The sequence below is a fragment of the Oncorhynchus nerka genome, linkage group LG27 (genome assembly GCF_034236695.1).
Source record: "Oncorhynchus nerka isolate Pitt River linkage group LG27, Oner_Uvic_2.0, whole genome shotgun sequence".
NCBI lineage: Eukaryota > Metazoa > Chordata > Actinopteri > Salmoniformes > Salmonidae > Oncorhynchus > Oncorhynchus nerka.
Genome location: NC_088422.1, coordinates 16,915,323 through 16,935,516, shown reverse-complemented (window position 1 = coordinate 16,935,516; position 20,194 = coordinate 16,915,323). Strand labels below are relative to the sequence as shown.

Here is a 20,194-nt window from a genome sequence, read left to right as displayed (position 1 = left end):
CAGAATGATAGATGGTTGTTACAGTGTCAACAGAATGATAGATAGTTGTTACAGTGTCAACAGAATGATAGATTGTTGTTAGTGTCAACAGAATGATAGATGGTTTTGTTACAGTGTCAACAGAATGATAGATGGTTGTTAGTGTCAACAGAATGATAGATTGTTGTTAGTGTCAACAGAATGATAGATAGTTTTGTTACAGTGTCAACAGAATGATAGATGGTTGTTAGTGTCAACAGAATGATAGATAGTTGTTACAGTGTCAACAGAATGATAGATAGTTGTTACAGTGTCAACAGAATGATAGATAGTTGTTACAGTGTCAACAGAATGATATATGGTTGTTACAGTGTTAACAGAATGATAGATAGTTGTTACAGTGTCAACAGAATGATAGATAGTTGTTACAGTGTCAACAGAATGATAGATAGTTGTTACAGTGGCAACAGAATGATAGATGGTTGTTACAGTGTCAACAGATTGATAGATAGTTGTTACAGTGTCAACAGAATGATAGATAGTTGTTACAGTGTCAACAGAATGATAGATAGTTGTTACAGTGGCAACAGAATGATAGATGGTTGTTACAGTGTCAACATAATGATATATGGTTGTTACAGTGTCAACAGAATGATAGATGGTTGTTACAGTGTCAACAGAATGATAGATAGTTGTTACAGTGTCAACAGAATGATAGATAGTTGTTACAGTGTCAACAGAATGATAGATAGTTGTTACAGTGTCAACAGAATGATAGATAGTTGTTACAGTGTCAACAGAATGATAGATAGTTGTTACAGTGTCAACAGAATGATGTCAGTGTCAACAGAATGATAAATAGTTGTTAGTGTCAACAGAATGATAAATAGTTGTTAGTGTCAACAGAATGATAGATAGTTGTTACTGTCAACAGAATGATCATAGTTGTTACAGTGAAACAGAATGATAGATAGTTGTTACAGTGTCAACAGAATGATAGATGGTTGTTACAGTGTCAACAGAATGATAGATAGTTGTTACAGTGTCAACAGAATGATAGATAGTTGTTACAGTGTCAACAGAATGATAGATGGTTGTTACAGTGTCAACAGAATGATAGATAGTTGTTACAGTGTCAACAGAATGATAGATTGTTGTTAGTGTCAACAGAATGATAGATGGTTTTGTTACAGTGTCAACAGAATGATAGATGGTTGTTAGTGTCAACAGAATGATAGATTGTTGTTAGTGTCAACAGAATGATAGATGGTTTTGTTACAGTGTCAACAGAATGATAGATGGTTGTTAGTGTCAACAGAATGATAGATAGTTGATACAGTGTCAACAGAATGATAGTTAGTTGTTACAGTGTCAACAGAATGATAGATAGTTGTTACAGTGTCAACAGAATGATAGATAGTTGTTACAGTGTCAACAGAATGATATATGGTTGTTACAGTGTTAACAGAATGATAGATAGTTGTTACAGTGTCAACAGAATGATAGATAGTTGTTACAGTGTCAACAGAATGATAGATAGTTGTTACAGTGTCAACAGAATGATATATGGTTGTTACAGTGTCAACAGAATGATAGATAGTTGTTACAGTGTCAACAGAATGATAGATAGTTGTTACAGTGGCAACAGAATGATAGATGGTTGTTACAGTGTCAACAGAATGATAGATAGTTGTTACAGTGTTAACAGAATGATAGATGGTTGTTACAGTGTCAACAGAATGATAGATAGTTGTTACAGTGTCAACAGAATGATAGATAGTTGTTAAAGTGTCAACAGAATGATAGATAGTTGTTACAGTGTCAACAGAATGATAGATTGTTGTTAGTGTCAACAGAATGATATATAGTTGTTACAGTGTCAACAGAATGATAGATAGTTGTTAAAGTGTCAACAGAATGATAGATAGTTGTTAGTTCAACAGAATGATAGTTGTTAGTGTCAACAGAATGATAGATAGTTGTTACAGTGTCAACAGAATGATAGATAGTTGTTACAGTGTCAACAGATTGATAGATAGTTGTTACAGTGTCAACAGAATGATAGATAGTTGTTACAGTGTCAACAGAATGATAGATAGTTGTTACAACAGAATGATAGATAGTTGTTACAGTGTCAACAGAATGATAGATAGTTGTTACAGTGTCAACAGAATGATAGATTGTTGTTAGTGTCAACAGAATGATAGATAGTTGTTACAGTGTCAACAGAATGATAGATAGTTGTTACAGTGTCAACAGAATGATAGATGGTTGTTAAAGTGTCAACAGAATGATAGATAGTTCTTAGTGTCAACAGAATGATAGTTGTTAGTGTCAACAGAATGATAGATAGTTGTTACAGTGTCAACAGAATGATAGATAGTTTTTACAGTGTCAACAGAATGATAGATAGTTGTTACAGTGTCAACAGATTGATAGATTGTTGTTACAGTGTCAACAGAATGATAGATAGTTGTTACAGTCTCAACAGAATGATAGATAGTTGTTACAGTGACAACAGAATGATAGATAGTTGTTACAGTGTCAACAGAATGATAGATAGTTGTTACAGTGACAACAGAATGATAGATAGTTGTTAGTGTCAACAGAATGATAGATAGTTGTTACAGTGTCAACAGAATGATAGATGGTTGTTACAGTGTCAACAGAATGATAGATAGTTGTTACAGTGTCAACAGAATGATAGATAGTTGTTACAGTGTCAACAGATTGATAGATAGTTGTTACAGTGTCAACAGAATGATAGATGGTTGTTACAGTGTCAACAGAATGATAGATAGTTGTTACAGTGTCAACAGAATGATAGATAGTTGTTACAGTGTCAACGGATTGATAGATGGTTGTTACAGTGTCAACAGAATGATAGATAGTTGTTACAGTGTCAACAGAATGATAGATAGTTGTTACAGTGTCAACAGAATGATAGATAGTTGTTACAGTGTCAAAAGAATGATGTCAGTGTCAACAGAATGATAAATAGTTGTTAGTGTCAACAGAATGATAAATAGTTGTTAGTGTCAACAGAATGATAGATAGTTGTTACTATCAACAGAATGATCAACAACAGAATGATAGATAGTTGTTACAGTGTCAACAGAATGATAGATGGTTGTTACAGTGTCAACAGAATGATAGATAGTTGTTACAGTGTCAACAGAATGATAGATAGTTGTTACAGTGTCAACAGAATGATAGATGGTTGTTACAGTGTCAACAGAATGATAGATAGTTGTTACAGTGTCAACAGAATGATAGATTGTTGTTAGTGTCAACAGAATGATAGATGGTTTTGTTACAGTGTCAACAGAATGATAGATGGTTGTTAGTGTCAACAGAATGATAGATAGTTGTTAGTGTCAACAGAATGATAGATAGTTGTTACAGTGTCAACAGAATGATAGATGGTTGTTAGTGTCAACAGAATGATATATAGTTGTTACAGTGTCAACAGAATGATAGATAGTTGTTACAGTGTCAACAGAATGATAGCTAGTTGTTACAGTGTCAACAGAATGATATATGGTTGTTACAGTGTTAACAGAATGATAGATAGTTGTTACAGTGTCAACAGAATGATAGATAGTTGTTACAGTGTCAACAGAATGATAGATAGTTGTTACAGTGTCAACAGAATGATAGATAGTTGTTAGTGTCAACAGAATGATAGATAGTTGTTAGTGGCAACAGAATGATAGATGGTTGTTACAGTGTCAACAGAATGATAGATTGTTGTTACAGTGTCAACAGAATGATAGATGGTTGTTGTGTCAACAGAATGATAGATGGTCGTTACAGTGTCAACAGAATGATAGATAGTTGTTACAGTGTTAACAGAATGATAGATGGTTGTTACAGTGTCAACAGAATGATAGATGGTTGTTACAGTGTCAACAGAATGATAGATTGTTGTTAGTGTCAACAGAATGATAGATAGTTGTTACAGTGTCAACAGAATGATAGATTGTTGTTAGTGTCAACAGAATGATAGATAGTTGTTACAGTGTCAACAGAATGATAGATAGTTGTTAAAGTGTCAACAGAATGATAGATAGTTGTTACAGTGTCAACAGAATGATAGATCAACAGAATGATAGATAGTTGTTAGTGTCAACAGAATGATAGATAGTTGTTACAGTGTCAACAGATTGATAGATGTTGTTACAGTGTCAACAGAATGATAGATAGTTGTTACAGTGTCAACAGAATGATAGATAGTTGTTACAGTGTCAACAGAATGATAGATAGTTGTTAGTGTCAACAGAATGATAGATAGTTGTTAGTGTCAACAGAATGATAGATAGTTGTTAGTGTCAACAGAATGATAGATAGTTGTTACAGTGTCAACAGAATGATAGATAGTTGTTACAGTGTCAACAGAATGATAGATAGTTGTTACAGTGTCAACAGAATGATAGATAGTTTGTTAGTGTCAACAGAATGATATGATATAGTTGTTACAGTGTCAACAGAATGATAGATTTTTTAGTGTCAACAGAATGATAGATAGTTGTTACAGTGTCAACAGAATGATAGATGTTACAGTGTCAACAGAATGATAGATAGTTGTTGTTCAACAGAATGATCAACAGAATGATAGATGTTTTGTTACAGTGTCAACAGAATGATAGATAGTTGTTACAGTGACAACAGAATGATAGATAGTTGTTAGTGTCAACAGAATGATAGATAGTTGTTACAGTGTCAACAGAATGTTAGATGGTTTTGTTACAGTGTCAACAGAATGATAGATGGTTGTTACAGTGTCAACAGAATTATAGATAGTTGTTACAGTGTCAACAGAATGATAGATAGTTGTTACAGTGTCAACAGAATGATAGATGGTTGTTACAGTGTCAACAGAATGATAGATGGTTGTTACAGTGTCAACAGAATGATAGATAGTTGTTACAGTGTCAACAGAATGATAGATGGTTGTTACAGTGTCAACAGAATGATAGATAGTTGTTACAGTGTCAACAGAATGATAGATAGTTGTTACAGTGTCAACAGAATGATAGATAGTTGTTACAGTGTCAACAGAATGATGTCAGTGTCAACAGAATGATAAATAGTTGTTAGTGTCAACAGAATGATAAATAGTTGTTAGTGTCAACAGAATGATAGATAGTTGTTACTGTCAACAGAATGATAGATAGTTGTTACAGTGACAACAGAATGATAGATAGTTGTTACAGTGTCAACAGAATGATAGATGGTTGTTACAGTGTCAACAGAATGATAGATAGTTGTTACAGTGTCAACAGAATGATAGATAGTTGTTACAGTGTCAACAGAATGATAGATGGTTGTTACAGTGTCAACAGAATGATAGATAGTTGTTACAGTGTCAACAGAATGATAGATAGTTGTTACAGTGTCAACAGAATGATAGATTGTTGTTAGTGTCAACAGAATGATAGATGGTTTTGTTACAGTGTCAACAGAATGATAGATGGTTGTTAGTGTCAACAGAATGATAGATTGTTGTTAGTGTCAACAGAATGATAGATGGTTTTGTTACAGTGTCAACAGAATGATAGATGGTTGTTACAGTGTCAACAGAATGATAGATAGTTGTTACAGTGTCAACAGAATGATAGATAGTTGTTACAGTGTCAACAGAATGATAGATAGTTGTTACAGTGTCAACAGAATGATAGATGGTTGTTACAGTGTCAACAGAATGATAGATAGTTGTTACAGTGTCAACAGAATGATAGATAGTTGTTACAGTGTCAACAGAATGATAGATAGTTGTTACAGTGTCAACAGAATGATAGATAGTTGTTACAGTGTCAACAGAATGATAGATAGTTGTTACAGTGTCAACAGAATGATAGATAGTTGTTACAGTGTCAACAGAATGATAGATCAGTGTCAACAGAATGATAAATAGTTGTTAGTGTCAACAGAATGATAGATAGTTGTTACAGTGTCAACAGAATGATAGATAGTTGTTACAGTGTCAACAGAATGATAGATAGTTGTTACAGTGTCAACAGAATGATAGATAGTTGTTACAGTGTCAACAGAATGATAGAACAACAGAATGATAGATAGTTGTTACAGTGTCAACAGAATGATAGATTGTTGTTACAGTGTCAACAGAATGATAGATAGTTGTTACAGTGTCAACAGAATGATAGATGGTTGTTACAGTGTCAACAGAATGATAGATAGTTGTTACAGTGTCAACAGAATGATAGATTGTTGTTAGTGTCAACAGAATGATAGATGGTTTTGTTACAGTGTCAACAGAATGATAGATGGTTGTTAGTGTCAACAGAATGATAGATAGTTGTTAGTTGAATTAGTTGTTAGTGTCAACAGAATGATAGATGGTTTTGTTACAGTGTCAACAGAATGATAGATGGTTGTTACAGTGTCAACAGAATGATAGTTAGTTGTTACAGTGTCAACAGAATGATAGATAGTTGTTACAGTGTCAACAGAATGATAGATAGTTGTTACAGTGTCAACAGAATGATATATGGTTGTTACAGTGTTAACAGAATGATAGATAGTTGTTACAGTGTCAACAGAATGATGATAGTGTCAACAGAATGATAGATAGTTGTTACAGTGTCAACAGAATGATAGATAGTTGTTACAGTGTCAACAGAATGATAGATAGTTGTTACAGTGTCAACAGAATGATAGATAGATGGTTGTTACAGTGTCAACAGATTGATAGATAGTTGTTACAGTGGCAACAGAATGATAGATGGTTGTTACAGTGTCAACAGATTGATAGATAGTTGTTACAGTGTCAACAGAATGATAGATAGTTGTTACAGTGTCAACAGAATGATAGATAGTTGTTACAGTGTCAACAGAATGATAGATAGTTGTTACAGTGTCAACAGAATGATAGATAGTTGTTACAGTGGCAACAGAAAGATAGATGGTTGTTACAGTGTCAACAGATTGATAGATAGTTGTTACAGTGTCAACAGAATGATAGATGGTTGTTACAGTGTCAACAGATTTATAGATAGTTGTTACAGTGTCAACATAATGATATATGGTTGTTACAGTGTTAACAGAATGATAGATGGTTGTTACAGTGTCAACAGAATGATAGATAGTTGTTACAGTGTCAACAGAATGATAGATAGTTGTTACAGTGTCAACAGAATGATAGATAGTTGTTACAGTGTCAACAGAATGATAGATAGTTGTTAAAGTGTCAACAGATTGATAGATAGTTGTTACAGTGTCAACAGAATGATAGATAGTTGTTACAGTGTCAACAGAATGATGTCAGTGTCAACAGAATGATAAATAGTTGTTAGTGTCAACAGAATGATAAATAGTTGTTAGTGTCAACAGAATGATAGATAGTTGCTACTGTCAACAGAATGATAGATAGTTGTTAGTGTCAACAGAATGATAGATAGTTGTTACTGTCAACAGAATGATAGATAGTTGTTAGTGTCAACAGAATGATAGATAGTTGTTAGTGTCAACAGAATGATAAATAGTTGTTAGTGTCAACAGAATGATAGATAGTTGTTACTGTCAACAGAATGATAGATTGTTGTTACCGTGTCAACAGAATTATAGATAGTTGTTACAGTGTCAACAGAATGATAGATGGTTGTTAGTGTCAACAGAATGATAGATAGTTGTTAGTGTCAACAGAATGATAGATGGTTTTGTTAGTGTCAACAGAATGATATATGGTTTTGTTAGTGTCAACAGAATGATAAGATTGTTGTTACAGTGTCAACAGAATGATAGATAGTTGTTAGTGTCAACAGAATGATAGATGGTTGTTATAGTGTCAACAGAATGATAGATGGTTTTGTTAGCATCAACAGAATGATAGATAGTTGTTACAGTGTCAACAGAATGATAGAAAGTTGTTACAGTGTCAACAGAATGATAGATGGTTTTGTTAGTGTCAACAGAATGATAGATGGTTGTTACAGTGTCAACAGAATGATAGATGGTCGTTACAGTCTCAACAGAATGATATATAGTTGTTACAGTGTCAACAGAATGATAGATAGTTGTTACAGTGTCAACAGATTGAATGATGGTTTTGTTAGTGTCAACAGAATCTTAGATGGTTTTGTTAGTGTCAACAGAATGATAGATGGTTTTGTTACAGTGTCAACAGAATGATAAGATTGTTGTTACAGTGTCAACAGAATGATAGATGGTTTTGTTAGTGTCAACAGAATGATATATGGTTTTGTTAGTGTCAACAGAATGATATATGGTTTTGTTAGTGTCAACAGAATGATAAGATTGTTGTTACAGTGTCAACAGAATGATATATGGTTTTGTTACAGTGTCAACAGAATGATGGATGGTTTTGTTACAGTCTCAACAGAATGATATATGGTTTTGTTACAGTCTCAACAGAATGATAGATGGTTTTGTTAGTGTCAACAGAATGATAGATGGTTGTGTTAGTGTCAACAGAATGATAGATAGTTGTTACAGTGTCAACAGAATGATATATGGTTTTGTTACAGTCTCAACAGAATGATAGATGGTTTTGTTAGTGTCAACAGAATGATAGATGGTTGTTACAGTGTCAACAGAATGATATATGGTTTTGTTACAGTGTCAAGAGAATTATAGATGGTTTTGTTTGTGTCAACAGAATGATAGATGGTTTTGTTAGCGTCAACAGAATGATATATGGTTTTGTTACAGTGTCAACAGAATGATAGATGGTTTTGTTTGTGTCAACAGAATGATAGATGGTTTTGTTTGTGTCAACAGAATGATAAGATTGTTGTTATAGTGTCAACAGAATGATAGATAGTTTTGTTTGTGTCAACAGAATGATAGATGGTTGTTACAGTGTCAACAGAATGATAGATGGTTGTGTTACAGTGTCAACAGAATGATATATGGTTTTGTTACAGTGTCAACAGAATGATATATGGTTTTGTTACAGTGTCAACAGAATGATAGATGGTTTTGTTTGTGTCAACAGAATGATAGATGGTTTTGTTAGTGTCAACAGAATGATATATGGTTTTGTTACAATGTCAACAGAATGATAGATGGTTTTGTTTGTGTCAACAGAATGATAGATGGTTTTGTTTGTGTCAACAGAATGATAAGATTGTTGTTACAGTGTCAACAGAATGATAGATGGTTTTGTTTGTGTCAACAGAATGACATATGGTTTTGTTACAGTGTCAACAGAATGATATATGGTTTTGTTACAGTGTCAACAGAATGACATATGGTTTTGTTACAGTGTCAACAGAATGATATATGGTTTTGTTACAGTGTCAACAGAATGATAGATGGTTTTGTTACAGTGTCAACAGAATGATAGATGGTTTTGTTAGTGTCAACAGAATGATAGATGGTTTTGTTACAGTGTCAACAGAATGAGAGATGGTTTTGTTACAGTGTCAACAGAATGATAGATGGTTTTGTTACAGTGTCAACAGAATGATAGATGGTTTTGTTAGTGTCAACAGAATGATAGATGGTTTTGTTAGTGTCAACAGAATGATAGATGGTTTTGTTACAGTGTCAACAGAATGAAAAGATGTCCTCATTTTTAAGCACTGTATTTCGAGGCATTTATCAGATGCAGTGATTCTTGTTTATTTTGAAAAAGATGCTTGTAGTCTTGAATTGCTCTCCCTCATCACCTTGTTCTGTGCTTGTTGTGTTATTGTCAATTGAACCTGGGCTGTAATAACCACAGGTGTTAAAAGTTCTCCCATGGAAACAATGAATAACACTATGGCTGTAGTGTATTTCCTAACGTTGTACCCCTACACACACATATGGCACCCTGTCACTCCCCACTGGCTAGGCAGAGTGGTGGTGGTGGGTGGGGTGAGTGACCAGGGTCAGTGAGAGTGACGGTTGATTGGCTGCCACCCAAAGCCCAGCCTCCAAGGCAGCGTGAGGAACAGTTGTGGTGGTCCGGCTGACACCCAACGCCCCCTCTCAGTTCTCAGGTGGATAGGGCTACGGATGGTTGTGATGAGGCCAGGGTGAGAAACTGGGAGAGAGAGAAGGGAGGAAAGAGAGGGAGGGAGAGCGAGTTAACGCCACACCAGCTGTCTGGGCCTCGGCTGCCAGACGTCCCAGAAGGCCATTGGAGTCGTGACTGGAAGAGGGCTCTGCATCCGCGGGCCTTGTACCTGCCAGATGGGGGAATGGCACCCAAACTCTTTAATTGCATGAAGGGAGAGAGGTGCAGAAAAGCACGGCCTCCGTCTGAACTGAAGGTCAAAGCTAGTTTGCTTCTTTTGACAGGCGGAACTACTTCAGCATGCCCATACGGAGGTAGAAACCTAACAAGCACTGCATTTCTTTCCTCCTGCTGCTGCTTTCTCCTCACACCGTCATTATCTTTCCTGTCTTAATTAAGCGGTAGTCAGTTTGAACAGCGGCGTTCAGTTCTCTCTTTCTTTGGGGAGCCGAAGATTTGGACCAAAGTTATAATTTCAAACCCTTGTTCCACCCTCAGCTAAATGCAAAATCTTGATGGGGTCAATTCTGTTTTAATGGATATCGTGATTGATTAATTGATATTCAACACATGAATTGGAAACCTGTTATATTCTTTGAAGATTTTTCAATTTATAAATGATGTTTCAGTAGTTTCCCAGATTAACCCCTGACCTGGAACAAAAATACTTGAGGTACTGACAGAAGTTTCTCTACTACACCCTCTGGAGAGGGTTTTCATTCAGACCCAATGAGTAGGACTAGATTAACACGATGTCTCTCTCCCTCCCTCTGTTTCACTGTCTGCCTCCCTGTCTGTCTCCCTGTGTCTGCCTCTCTCTTTGTTCATCTTGCTCCCTTTCTCTGTCTGTCTGCCTATCAGAGGGCCAGTTGAGGCACACCACGACAGGGGAGGCGTTTGTGTTCAACGCCCGAGAGGATCTCCACAGGTGGAATCAGAAACGTTACGAGGCGTTGGGAGAGGTACTTATTGTTGCTGCTCCCCCTCTTCACCCCCGTTCATCCCCCTCTAACTCTGTCTATCAATCTCCAGTGTTGGCCTATGTTCTCTTGTTGATAGTACTACTGCAGTACTATTCCTTTGCCTTATGTACTGAGATGGTGATGTTCTGCTTTGCTATAGCAAATTCAGTTCATTAAAACAAGACAAAATAGGGAAGGAATTTATCCCCGATTGAGGAACTTGAAACTCACTGACGGTATTGTTATGGGAAACTGATGATGATTTTGATGCCTCTCTGCTCCCCAGTTTTAATAACTCTTTAATTGGATTCAGAGAGGAAGTTGAACACATGCGCATACACTTTTTATTCCTTGGGTTTGTCATCTAAAGGGTCAGTACATTATGTATTTGTCTCTGTCTGGTACATCTCCTGAGAGTAAAGTGTGTTTGTGGGCATGGCGCATGATAGGGAGTGGTGGATCCTTCCTTGGCAGGGGGTGGTGGATCCTTCCTTGGCAGGGAGTGGTGGATCCTTCCTTGGCAGGGGGTGGTGGATCCTTCCTTGGGTGGTGGATCCTTCCTTGGCAGGGAGTGGTGGATCCTTCCTTGGCAGGGGGTGGTGGATCCTTCCTTGGCAGGGAGTGGTGGATCCTTCCTTGGCAGGGGGTGGTGGATCCTTCCTTGGGTGGTGGATCCTTCCTTGGCAGGGAGTGGTGGATCCTTCCTTGGCAGGGAGTGGTGGATCCTTCCTTGGCAGGGAGTGGTGGATCCTTCCTTGGCAGGGAGTGGTGGATCCTTCCTTGGCAGAGAGTGGTGGATCCTTCCTTGGCAGAGAGTGGTGGCTCCTTCCTTGGCAGGGAGTGGTGGATCCTTCCTTGGGTGGTGGATCCTTCCTTGGGTGGTGGATCCTTCCTTGGCAGGGAGTGGTGGATCCTTCCTTGGCAGGGAGTGGTGGATCCTTCCTTGGCAGGGAGTGGTGGATCCTTCCTTGGCAGGGAGTGGTGGATCCTTCCTTGGCAGAGAGTGGTGGATCCTTCCTTGGCAGAGAGTGGTGGCTCCTTCCTTGGCAGGGAGTGGTGGATCCTTCCTTGGGTGGTGGATCCTTCCTTGGGTGGTGGATCCTTCCTTGGCAGGGAGTGGTGGATCCTTCCTTGGCAGGGAGTGGTGGATCCTTCCTTGGCAGGGAGTGGTGGATCCTTCCTTGGCAGGGAGTGGTGGATCCTTCCTTGGCAGGGAGTGGTGGATCCTTCCTTGGGTGGTGGATCCTTCCTTGGCAGGGAGTGGTGGATCCTTCCTTGGCAGAGAGTGGTGGATCCTTCCTTGGCAGGGAGTGGTGGATCCTTCCTTGGCAGGGAGTGGTGGATCCTTCCTTGGCAGAGAGTGGTGGCTCCTTCCTTGGCAGGGAGTGGTGGATCCTTCCTTGGGTGGTGGATCCTTCCTTGGGTGGTGGATCCTTCCTTGGGTGGTGGATCCTTCCTTGGCAGGGAGTGGTGGATCCTTCCTTGGCAGGGAGTGGTGGATCCTTCCTTGGCAGGGAGTGGTGGATCCTTCCTTGGCAGGGAGTGGTGGATACTTCCTTGGGTGGTGGATCCTTCCTTGGCAGGGAGTGGTGGATCCTTCCTTGGCAGAGAGTGGTGGATCCTTCCTTGGCAGGGAGTGGTGGATCCTTCCTTGGGTGGTGGATCCTTCCTTGGCAGGGAGTGGTGGATCCTTCCTTGGCAGGGGGTGGTGGATCCTTCCTTGGCAGGGAGTGGTGGATCCTTCCTTGGCAGAGAGTGGTGGATCCTTCCTTGGCAGGGGGTGGTGGATCCTTCCTTGGCAGGGAGTGGTGGATCCTTCCTTGGCAGGGGGTGGTGGATCCTTCCTTGGCAGGGAGTGGTGGATCCTTCCTTGGCAGGGAGTGGTGGATCCTTCCTTGGCAGGGAGTGGTGGATCCTTCCTTGGCAGAGAGTGGTGGATCCTTCCTTGGCAGGGAGTGGTGGATCCTTCCTTGGGTGGTGGATCCTTCCTTGGCAGGGAGTGGTGGATCCTTCCTTGGCAGGGGGTGGTGGATCCTTCCTTGGCAGTGGGTGGTGGATCCTTCCTTGGCAGGGAGTGGTGGATCCTTCCTTGGCAGGGGGTGGTGGATCCTTCCTTGGCAGGGGGTGGTGGATCCTTCCTTGGCAGGGAGTGGTGGATCCTTCCTTGGCAGAGAGTGGTGGATCCTTCCTTGGCAGGGAGTGGTGGATCCTTCCTTGGCAGGGGGTGGTGGATCCTTCCTTGGCAGGGAGTGGTGGATCCTTCCTTGGCAGGGAGTGGTGGATCCTTCCTTGGCAGGGGGTGGTGGATCCTTCCTTGGCAGGGAGTGGTGGATCCTTCCTTGGCAGGGGGTGGTGGATCCTTCCTTGGCAGGGAGTGGTGGATCCTTCCTTGGCAGGGGGTGGTGGATCCTTCCTTGGCAGGGAGTGGTGGATCCTTCCTTGGCAGGGGTGGTGGATCCTTCCTTGGCAGGGAGTGGTGGATCCTTCCTTGGCAGGGAGTGGTGGATCCTTCCTTGGCAGGGAGTGGTGGATCCTTCCTTGGCAGGGGGTGGTGGATCCTTCCTTGGCAGGGAGTGGTGGATCCTTCCTTGGCAGGGGGTGGTGGATCCTTCCTTGGCAGGGGTGGTGGATCCTTCCTTGGCAGGGGGTGGTGGATCCTTCCTTGGCAGGGAGTGGTGGATCCTTCCTTGGCAGGGAGTGGTGGATCCTTCCTTGGCAGGGAGTGGTGGATCCTTCCTTGGCAGAGAGTGGTGGATCTTTCCTTGGCAGGGAGTGGTGGATCCTTCCTTGGCAGGGAGTGGTGGATCCTTCCTTGGCAGGGGGTGGTGGATCCTTCCTTGGCAGGGAGTGGTGGATCCTTCCTCGGCAGAGAGTGGTGGATCCTTCCTTGGCAGGGAGTGGTGGATCCTTCCTTGGCAGGGAGTGGTGGATCCTTCCTCGGCAGAGAGTGGTGGATCCTTCCTTGGCAGGGAGTGGTGGATCCTTCCTTGGCAGGGAGTGGTGGATCCTTCCTTGGCAGGGAGTGGTGGATCCTTCCTTGGGTGGTGGATCCTTCCTTGGCAGGGAGTGGTGGATCCTTCCTTGGGTGGTGGATCCTTCCTTGGCAGAGAGTGGTGGATCCTTCCTTGGCAGGGAGGGGTGGATCTCTGTCTCTCTGTGTGCATGTTGTGCGTGATCAGGATTGGTTTGCCCTGATTTATAACTGGCTCAGCATTCCGGTTGTTTATACCTTCACGCTCAAAAGACCCTTATATCCTCCAGCCCCTCGCCACTGTTACGGCTCTAGTGGGCGTGTGTGAGTGTTTCTATTCATTCCGAAGTCAGTTTATTTTCTCTCGCTTCAATTGAAATAATGTCCACCATTGATTTCAAGATAGTTTCTTTGTGCATGGCACAAGTAATTTTTTCAACAACTGTTTACAGAAAGAGTATTTCACTTATAATTCACTGTATCACAATTCCAGTGGGTCAAAAGTTTACATGCACTAAGTTGACTGTGCCTTTAAACAACTTGGAAAATTCCAGAAAATGATTTCATGGCTTTGGAAGCTTCTGATAGGCTAATTTACATAATTTGAGTCAATTGGAAGTGTACCTGTGGATGTATTTCAAGGCCTTTCTTCAAACTCAGTGTCTCTTTGCTTGACATCATGGGAAAATCAAAATAAATCAGCCAAGACCTCAGAAAAATAATTGTAGATCTCCACAAGTCTGGTTCATCTTTGGGAGCAATTTCCAAACGCCTGAAGATACCACGTTCATCTGTTCAAACAATAGTATGCAAGTATAAACACCATGGGACCACGCAACCGTCATACCGCTCAGGAAGGAGACGCGTTCTGTCTCCTAGATATGAACGTACTTTGGTGCGAAAAGTGCAAATCAATCCCAGAACAACAGCAAAAGGATGCTTGAGGAAACAGGTACAAAAGTATCTATATCCACAGTAAAACCAGTCCTATATCGACATAACCTGAAAGGCTGCTCAGCAAGGACGAAGCCACTGCTCCCAAACTGCCATAAAAAAGCCAGACTGTGGTTTTTAACTGCACATGGGGACAAAGATTGTATAATTGGAGAAATGTCCTCTGGTCTGATGAAACAAAAATTGAACTGTTTGGCCATAATGACCATCGTTATGTTTAGAGAAAAAAGGGGGAGGCATCATGTTGTGGGTGTGTTTTGCTGCAGGAGGGACTGGTGCACTTCACAAAATAGATGGCATCATGAGGAAGGACAATTATGTGGATATATTGAATATATTGATATATTGAATCTCAAGATATCAGTCAGGAAGTTTGACTGAAAGCTTGGTCGCAAATGGGTCTTCCAAATGGACAATGACCCCAAGCATACTTCCAAAGTTTCTGCAAAATGGCTTAAGGACAAGAAAGCCAAGGTATTGGGGTGGCCATCACAGAGCCCTGACCTCAATCCTATAGAAAATGTGTGGGTAGAACTGAAAAAGCATTTGAGAGCAAGGAGGCCTACAAACCTGACTCAGTTACACCAGCTCTGTCAAGAGGAATGGACAAAATTAACCCAACTTATTGTGGGAAGCTTGTGAAATTCTCCCCAAAATGTTTGACCCAAGTTAAACAATTTAAAGGAAACGCTACCAAATACTAATTGAGTCTATGTAAACTTCTGACCCACTGGGAATGTGATGAAAGAAATAAAAGCTGAAATAAATCATTCTCTCTACTTTTATTCTGACATTTCACATTCTTAAAATAAAGTGGTGATCCTAACTGACCTAAAATAGGACATTTTCACGAGGATTAAATGTCAGGAATTGTGAAACTGATTTTAAATGTATTTGGCTAAAGTGTATGTAAACTTCCCACTTCAACTGTATGCATGCATCAAAATATGTAGGAATGGAGTATGTATCTGAGAAGTGCCCTCTGTGCTGTTTTACATACTTTCATTTGGACTCATAACCCGACCCTCCCGTGCTCCAATGTGCATGCTCTGAGGACGGTAGAATGTGCATGCTCTGAGGACGGTAGAATGTGTATGCTCTGAGGACGGTAGAATGTGCATGCTCTGAGGACGGTAGAATGTGCATGCTCTGAGGACGGTAGAATGTGCATGCTCTGAGGACGGTAGAATGTGCATGCTCTGAGGACGGTAGAATGCATATTGAGATAAACCCTCAGTCTCAACCCATGCGGTATACACGGGCTAATCACACGCCAATGTTTACATTTGTTGTAATGTTTTGTTAATTTGCATCCCCGCTATTTTGCTTTTAATTTTTCCGCTCATTCTTTGAAGTTCAAAGAGAAAGATGGACTCTTTGATGGGATTACCTGTGTGTTTTTCACTTCTAATCCAGGTACGTCCTTAGAGAACTAGCCCTATGTGTAGTCCTTCCTGTCTTTAGCTGACGGAGGTATCTAGCATCTGAAACGCTGGAAGCAAACATTTAGTAGAACAGAGGCGTTTGAACTTCTTGAACGCAGACATCAGACTCAGGCCCAGACGTTTAGAGAAGGAACGCTCATCAAGGAGCCAGCATGCTAATGAGATTTGGTGGTTATTAAAAACAGCATCTCATTCGAACATGCAATAGGCTATGTCACTGGTGGCGCTAGCTGTGATAACGAGACATAACGAGAGAGGGGTGTGGCTAAAGTTGGCTTGGACTCCTGTCTGTCTCTATGTCTGTGTTTCTGTCCATCCATCTGTCTTGAGGCCAGGTTAATTCACAGGGCCAGGCGATGACACACACTGTTTATTATCTGTGCATAGTCCCTTTTATCTCTACCTTCATGTACATATTACCTCTATTACCTCGACTAACCTGTAGACCCACACATTGACTCTGTACCGGTACCCCTTGTATTTTGTCTCGTTATTTTGTTGCATTACTATTTTTTCTTTAGTTTATTTAGCACATTTTTATTACTTACTTTTTTTAATAAACTGAATTGTTGGTTCAGGGCTCGTAAGTAAGCATTTCACGGTAAGGTTGTATTCTGTTGTATTCTGCGCATGTGACAAATACCATGTGACTTGATTTAATAGGAGTTAATAGTAGTTAGGCCCTATGAAATGAATCAGGGTAATAGGACACTATATTCCTATGGACATGGACTGGGTCTGGGCTGGTTAGCTATGGCCTAGTTCTGTCTTTTGGACATAATAATTTTCCACCATTGAAAATGAGGGGGTCTTTCTTGTCTAAAGATATTTCTGTATTCTCTTATACATTCAGGGTTTTAATGGCTATTGCACATGCTCTCCCTGAGTCTTTTGGGCTATGAAGAGCAGGTCAAGGTTTAGGGGTGAGAGCAGAGAAAGCCCCTGCTGCTGAGAGTCCTCGTTCACAACAATGGCCTTCCTGAACCCCACAATGCATTGTGCGGAGAGAGGGGAAAGGAGATACGGTGTCCTTCTCTGATTGTCCCTAGTTCTAGGAGTGTGGGGGTGGGAGAGCGCCCACCCACCCTGCGTAGGTGGGGGATACCATCAGCTCACTCTCTCTGTCTTTATCCCTCCATCCCTTCCATGGACCTGACAGTTTACAGAGCAGAGCTAGCTGCGCAAGTGCAGTGCTAGGGAAAATGGCGTCCGCATTGTGAGAGACATCACAATACCAGATGTCCAATTTGCACTTCAGCCTTGTCTGAATGGGAAGACGATGTGGAGAATGTCCTGATGGCCGTGTAGAGGAAAGATCTGCAGCTGCGGTTGAATGCAGAGGCATTGCATTGTGGGCCCAGATTATAATTCTTATTCTTGTTTATTTATCTATTTTTACAGCTCAATACGAAGATCTTTCCAAGGAGCACAAAATGCTTCACTGTATTCTACATGCTCTGGAAACTGTTTGTTTAATGTCTCAGTTTGTGGTGAATTAGCATATTGAATTGTTTGAAAACATGTGAATACTAGCCCACTAAACCACTAATTTAAGGAGCTGTTTGTTGAAAAACATTGCTATTGTGTGGATCCCTGTGGATGTGTCTCTCTGAGGGCTCCTACCTGAGCAGTGGTGTGGCTGGAGACAGTAACAGGTTGGTAGGGAGGTGCTCACAGTCAGGAGGATTAAATAACACGGTGGATGTGTCTCTCTGAGGGCTCCTACCTGAGCAGTGGTGTGGCTGGAGACAGTAACAGGTTGGTAGGGAGGTGCTCACAGTCAGGAGGATTAAATAACACGGTGGATGTGTCTCTCTGAGGGCTCCTACCTGAGCAATGGTGTGGCTGGAGACAGTAACAGGTTGGAGGTGCTCACAGTCAGGAGGATTAAATAACACGGTGGATGTGTCTCTCTGAGGGCTCCTACCTGAGCAGTGGTGTGGCTGGAGACAGTAACAGGTTGGTAGGGAGGTGCTCACAGTCAGGAGGATTAAATAACACGGTGGATGTGTCTCTCTGAGGGCTCCTACCTGAGCAGTGGTGTGGCTGGAGACAGTAACAGGTTGGTAGGGAGGTGCTCACAGTCAGGAGGACTAAATAACACGGTGGATGTGTCTCTCTGAGGGCTCCTACCTGAGCAGTGGTGTGGCTGGAGACAGTAACAGGTTGGTAGGGAGGTGCTCACAGTCAGGAGGATTAAATAACACGTGGATGTGTCTCTCTGAGGGCTCCTACCTGAGCAGTGGTGTGGCTGGAGACAGTAACAGGTTGGTAGGGAGGTGCTCACAGTCAGGAGGATTAAATAACACGGTGGATGTGTCTCTCTGAGGGCTCCTACCTGAGCAGTGGTGTGGCTGGAGACAGTAACAGGTTGGTAGGGAGGTGCTCACAGTCAGGAGGATTAAATAACACGGTGGGTGCTCAGTCAGCCGATCCACATTCTCCCCGTGTTAATATGTCCCACAATTGTCTTTAGTGGCTGCGTGGAAATAGCCTAGCCCGCTACACACTCTCAGACAGACACACGAATTGAACGCTATCTATTACCACTTGGAGCTGTGGCTGTCTATTTCAGAGTGTGTGTGCAATACAGTACCAGTCATAGGGTTTGGAGACACCTGCTCATTCAAGTTTTTAAAATGTAATTTAGACTATTTTCTATGTTGTATAATAACAGTGAAAACATCAAAACTATGAAATAACACATATGGAATCATGTAGTAACCAAAAAAGTGTTAAACAAATCACAATATATTTAAGATTTTAGATTCTTCAAAGTAGCCACCCTTTGCCTTGATGACAGCTTTGCCATTCTCTCAACCAGCTTCATGTGGAATGCTTTTCCAACAGTCTTGCTGGAGTCTCCACATATACTGAGCACTTGTTGGCTACTTTTCCTTCACTCTGCGGTCCAACTCATCCCAAACCATCTCAATTAGGTTGAGGTCGGGTGATTTTGGAGGCCCGTTCATCGGATGCGGCACTCCATCACTCTCCTTCTTGGTCAAATAGCCCTTATATAGCCTGGAAGTGTGTTGGGTCATTGTCCTGTTGATAAACAAATGATAGTCCCACTAAGCACAAACCAGCCATACTGGTTAAGTGTGCCTTGAATTCTAAATAAATCACAGACGGTGTCACCAGCAAAGCACCCCCACACCATCACACCACCTCCTCCATGATTCACGGTGGGAACCACACATGCAGAGATCATCCATTCACCTACTCTGCATCTCACAAAGACGCAGCAATTCAACCATATTCTGTGTACCATCCCTATCTTGTCACAACACAACTGATTGGCTCAAACGCATTAAGAAGGAAAGAAATTACACTTTTTTTTGTTGCTATGCACACCTGTTAATTGAAATGCATTCCAGGTAACTACCTAATGCCAAGAGTTTGCAAAGCTGTCATCGAGGCATGGGTGGCTACTTTGAAGAATCTCAAATATAAAATATATTTTTTTTGTTTAACACTTTTTGGTTTACTACATGATTCAATTAGTTTTATTCAATCTAGAAAATATTGAAATAAAGAAAAACACTGGAATGAGTAGGTGTGTCAAAACTTCATAGGCTGTTTGTGTGTGTGATCCAGGATTACCTTTTAAGGTGTGTGTGTGTGTGTGTGTGTGTGTGTGTGTGTGTGTGTGTGTCTGTGTGTGTGTGTGTGTGTGTGTGTGTGTGTGTGTGTGTGTGTGTGTGTGTAATGGTAAGAGTACAGGGTTAGGGAACATTTTGAATGGGATTGAATTGTGTGTCCACACAAGGTTATTTCTACAAGACTGTGTGTGTGTGGTCTGTGTGTGGTGAGTGTGTGTAGGATAAGGGTGAACTGGGCACAGTGAAAGTGTAATTGTTGCTGTAAGTGATAGTTACCCCTGATATGTGACTGG

General features: G+C 41.1%; 1 pseudogene; it reads left to right on the top strand.

Annotated features, from left to right (window-relative positions):
• The window catches only part of LOC115116235 (cotranscriptional regulator ARB2A homolog), a 448,115-nt pseudogene that overhangs the window by 34,145 nt on the left and 393,776 nt on the right, over positions 1-20,194 (top strand).